This window comes from Hevea brasiliensis, chromosome 6 (genome assembly GCF_030052815.1).
Source record: "Hevea brasiliensis isolate MT/VB/25A 57/8 chromosome 6, ASM3005281v1, whole genome shotgun sequence".
Classification (NCBI taxonomy): domain Eukaryota; kingdom Viridiplantae; phylum Streptophyta; class Magnoliopsida; order Malpighiales; family Euphorbiaceae; genus Hevea; species Hevea brasiliensis.
Window position 1 is genome coordinate 72,566,981 of NC_079498.1, and position 6,000 is coordinate 72,572,980.

Here is a 6,000-nt window from a genome sequence, read left to right on the forward strand (position 1 = left end):
TAAAAACTTGTAGGTTTATGTCTTATTGCATGCGGGGGCAAAATTTCAGGTCATTTTGAGTTTACTAGACCAAGTTATGGTCATTTTACTATTGCTGATCAGAATGTACCAAAATGGTCATTTTAGGTCATTTTTAGGTCACTTTTGGTTCGGCCAATTTTTGGACCTGAATTTGTGCAAGCTATTTGGCTTGGTTCTGGCCATTTCTGGGCTTTGTTGTCTTCATAAGAATTGTAGATATATGTCTTAAATATTCATGGTAAAAATTTCAGGTCAATTGGACCTGTTTTGAGTGAGCTATGGCCAAAATACTAACTGCTGCCCAAATGGTCAGTTTTTAGGCTTTCAATGTACTAATTCGGATTTGGTCATTTTTCAAGTCACCTTTCAAGCAGAATTTTGGTAAGCTTCCTTCATGAAAGTTGGCACATTTTGTGCCTAGTTTCACCTCCAATTGGTCTCATACCAATGGGAGTCACACACTTAAGGTTCTAAGCCAAAACATACACTGCCCTATTGTTCATTGTTCATCACTCATCAAATACACATCCTATGCCTACCAAGTTATCTCTTCCATGTCATTTCTATTTTGTACCTTACCATTAACACATTTCACAACACATTTTTGGTCATTTTGACAGCTTGTAATAACATTCAATATGCACATTATAGTACAAAATTTTCTAAGTCCAAATTACAAACAATTTAACCACATGACAAGCTCATTTACATGTCCATATTCAAACCTCTATACACATAAACATGCTGCCATAACAAGCACCATAATTCAACAATATAATTCCATAAACCAAACCACAAAACAACATATTTTGGTCCACACTTCAAATTGCCGATTGTAATTTTCTTCAATTAGTTTTCCGAGCTTCCAAAATGAAGTGTACTTTCACATATACATTTAGTATACATTATCCAATTTATTCCTACACACATAAACACTTCATCAACACTTTAATCTACCATTTACATGTAAGGATAAACTGTTCTTATGGAGTTTCATGGTTGCCAAAAATGTACCTCTCCCTTAACTCATCAAACTTCAAAAATCCTTCCACAATTCAACTACCCATAGCATCCATTCAAAGTTTAATGAAACAATAATTAGAAATACATACTTACCACATTTGAAACTCTTCAAAACCTTCACTAAACTTCTTAAAATTGCTATCTAAGTCTTCCTTGTGATGTGGGGAGCAAGGTTAATGAAGGAACTGAGGGGAAAAATGGCTTAAACAAGCTTGCATGAAGCTTGGGACAATTCGACCATGGAGGAATTCCTTTCTTCCATTTTCGGCTGGTTTTTGCAATGTTGAAGAAGATGAGTTTCCATCCACAATATGTTGATTACATGTCCACTTAAGTGGAGTTAGTGGACCACTAATAAAAGTTTAATTTTTGTTTAATCAAAGTATTCACATTCCCATACTTAACTCCCATCTTTTGCCATTTAAACTATGTACCACCAATTAAATTTTTAATGACATTTTCTAAGTGTAATATCATTTATTTTTAATGGAAATTTAGGTCAAAAGACAACTCGGAGTGTCAAATGGCCACAATACCCCTGTTCGGGTTGCATTCCTGATTTTTTAATAACACCGAGTTTTGTCGTTTTCTCGATTTCTTACTTTTCTTTGTACTAATTAATTAATTTTTCTTTGATATTTCTAATGATATTTATACTTCAATAGACGTTTATTTAAGTCCTAAAAATATTTTTCAAGGCTCTCCGCAGTCCAGGGCTAGTCAAGAGTCCTCGGCGCAACTTCCCGGTGCAGTTACCCATCGCTAGGGTTTTCGGCTCGTTTAACTTGGTTACATTTCATTGCTATTATTTTTCCTTTATTTTTCTTGTATTTTCTTTTCTTGTATTTCATTATTTTATGTCTCCTCATCCATATCTAAGTGTAGTTCTAGGCATCCTAGCTATCCGGACAACACTGGTCACCAGAACAGTAGAATGCACTACCGAACATAGGGGTGTTACAATGGCAGTCTGCCAAAAATTTTCCAAAATTTGCGTAAAAATAAAAATGGATAAAAATTTTAACTAGTATTTAAACTTCAAGTAAATGTTTTTAATACCTGCTATTAAAGCTCACCACTTTCAAAAAGAAAGAAAATTATTTTAAAATCCCTTGTAGTGTATTTAATGGGTTATTAGTGGATGGAGTCAATAATTCATTAAGTCTACTACGGGATCATGTTATGCCTTACAGAGGGGTAAGGTGTGACAATTCAAGTTTTGGAGCACAAGCTATGAATTTTCAAAATCAAATGTCTTGCTTCTAGAAATCATCAGGTCAGTTTTCCAGATTTGAGCAGTAAAAAGTTTTGCCCTCAAACACCATCTTAGAGAAGGAATTAGGTCTAGCACAAAACTACAAAGTTTTAGAGCATTCATCAAGGTTTTCATAAACATAAAGATCATTGAAATTCAACCTTCCTAACTTAAGTTATGAATTTTTAAATTTGACTGGTTCTGCAGGCCTACTGGCAGAACTAGGTTTCCATCACCTCTACCAACTATCTTTATCAGTATCTTATACTTTCCCCTTATCCCTAGTGATATCCTTACTAAAACTTGATAAAAAAATAAAGGTTATAGCACTAACCGTAAGGGAAAACCAGTTGCTACTCTCCCTTTTCATCAAATTCCCCTCTAAACCACTTATGGAAATAGGGTTCTTCAAGCTTAATTTGCTTGTTCTTCTTGCTCCCTTGTGAAGGCTAGGAAGCATAGAATTTAGGGCATTAGAATATTGAAATTTAAAATTCAATCTAGGGTTACATTTATCATGCTTGATGAGTTATGTGCCTAATCCATTTCCAATGCCCAAAAGCATACCAAAACACATTTTAGCATGCACTAAACATTCATTTGCCATCAAGTATTGAACTTTAAGAATTTAATTCATTAAACCCTAACTAAAAGAGAGGTTTTGATTACTAACCTTCAAGGTGCACAATCAATGACTCCCTATTCCTTAAGATGCTCTTTAGGACTCTAATTATAGTCCTTCTAGCTTGTCCACCACAAGCACATAAACTTGTATCAATGGTAGCCCCAATCTTGACTTCCTAAGCCTTGCCAACCACTTGTAATTGAGGTTTTAAGCTTTAGTGAGGGTTAATGGATGTTTCGTGAGCCTGAAACACTTTTTAACACTTTTAATTCAAAGGAAATCAACAATTTCCTTTTGAATTGATTTCCTTTGAATTGATGAAAAGAAAATGAAGAAGAGATGGGAGCAATGTTGCCATCCAAATGGAGAGGAGGAAGAAGAATGATTTCTCTTTCTTCCTTTTCCCTTATATACAAAAGTCAACATTCACTTACTCCCTTGCCACATGTCACTAAAAGATCCAATCTTACTTTTGTTTGACTTAATCTCATCAAGCAAAGTGTTAAGCTCCAATTAAATCATAAAAAGGTGGTCTTCCATCATGGGAAGACAAGTGGCAAGCTTGTTTGGTGCCATGTGTCACCATCTTATGGTGCCATATGTCACCATTTAAAAAGACCAATTTACCCTTACTTTTAATTTGAGTTCTCAACCCAAAATTATAATTTCTCCTCTTCAAATTAATTTATATCAAATATAAATTAATTGATTAATTAATCTTCATTAATTAATTTCTCACAATTAAATTCATATTTAAACAATTTAAATATAAATTTAATTTATGCTATACATTCAATAACCTAGATTTGGTTTCAAGTCATGCTAAGGATTTTGCAATCTTATTGCAAACCAAACCTATGTAATTAATTAATTAATTAAACTCTTTAATTAATCAATTAAATCACATTTTACTTGGTGATTAACTTGTGTAGATGTGTAACTTACTAGGCTCATAACTTATTGGCAATAAGAAATTATATTATCTCTTAATATCATTAAAACTCTTTCTTATCGTAAATGATTTCTCTAAATCATTTCAGGCATCTCATAAACCATGGTTGACACCTAGCATAGCATGCCATGGCCACCCAATGAGTGATAAGGAATACCTTAAATGAACCTTTAATCATATGTTACCATGCACTAGAATCTCTCCGTTACAAAATCCCAATTCCAGTTGGAGTCATGGTTAACGTCAAACTCCTTTTGCTATGAACATTATGTTCTCTTTTAATTCTAATTCTTGATTAATTAGATTTTCCCATCAGAAAGTCTTTTCTGACTAAATATATCTGTCCTGACTAGGAACTTAAATCATTAAGAACAATTAAATGAACATAGGATTTTATCTCTATTTACTTTTGTAACATCCTCATTTTTGTAGTCCGTACATTCTACTGTTCCGACGGCTAATGTCTGCCCTGGAAAGTCGGAATATCTGGAACTACACTTCGGTGATAATGAACAGACATATAATGATGAAATAAATAAGAAGAAAATGCAAGAAAAATCAAAGATAAGTGAAAGAGAGAAAATGAAGCTAAGTTAAATGAGCCGACACCGCAATGATGGTGATCAGACTTTGGAAGGCCGTGCACACCCTCAGACCTTGGGGAACCCTCAGAATTTAATTCCGGGACGTAAGTAAAGGTCTATTGAAATATAATTGAGACTAGAATTATTAAAGAAACATTAATAAATTAGTACAAAGAAAAACAAAAAATCGACAAACAGACAAAAATCGGTGTTATAGAAAAATCGGGAATATAGCCCGAAGTGGGGTATTTTGGTCATTTGACACCTAGAGTTGTCTTTTGACCTCAATGTCCATTAAAAATAAATGATATTACACTTTATAAATGTCATGAAAAATTAAATGGTGGTACATTATGTAAATAGTGAAGGAAATGAGATAAATGTGCAAATTAGGAAAATTGGAATAATTAAACATTAAGTTAAAGTGAGTGCTCCACTAACTCAAGTCTTGGGACACTTAATTAAGTCATTTTGGACTGAAATTTAGTCCATCATCTTCCTCCCAAATGACCAGCCGAATTGATCCTCCCAAAACCTCCATGGAAGTCCACCATGGCCAAACTCCCTCCATCACCATGCAACCATGTTCAAGCCCTCATTTCACCATAGTTTCTTCATCAAAGCTTGCACACACACCTTAGGCAGTATGTTGGAAACAAAAAGAAGAGGATTTGATGAAATTTTGGTGAAGCTCAAAAAAGGTTAGTGCTAGTTTTTCATCCCTTGCTTCATTAAAGTTTGTATTAAGGTTGAGATGAGTTGGATGGTGAAGCAATTTGAAGGATTCGATGAGTTATTGATATATTTAATTTTGGACAGCCATGAAATTTTATTGTAGTTGAGTTTTTCTTACCTCTAATGGATGGAAATTAAGGTTGATTAACTTAAATGGAAGTGGTAGTAAGATAATATCCAATGATGTGCATGTTAGTGCTTTAATTAAGGGTTTGAATATGGGTCTTGATGCTTTGGCAAACTGCCATGTTTGGCAGCCTATTAAATCATGAATTTGTGTGTGAATATGTAGTTTATTTGATGAAGTATGCTAGTATTAATTGTGGGTAGTATGTGTAAGTGATATTGAAGTATGATTATGTTGAAGTGTATGTATAATATTGACATTGAGATATAATGAATTTTGGTGGAAGTGAATGTTGAACTTAATGGTGAATTGTGTGCATTGAACACTTGAATGTTCTGTCCAAAATTGTTGTTGGAATTGTGTACAATATATATATATGGAAGTGTTATTGATTGAATATTGAAGTAATGAGGAGGAGAAGGAATATCAAATTGGAAGTGTATGTGCTTTGTTCAGGTTGTGTATTGAAGGCAGTACCTAAATTAGGTCATAAGTGCCAAACTCTGAACCCAATTGGTATGAGGCCAATGGGGGGTGAAACTAGACACCAAATAGGCCAACTTTCATGTAGAAATGTTGCCAAAATTCTGCCTAGAAACTGACCTTAAAAATGACCAAATCAGGAATAGCAACCTTGCAACCTAGATTTTTGACCATATGAATAGTAGTCCTTGGGAT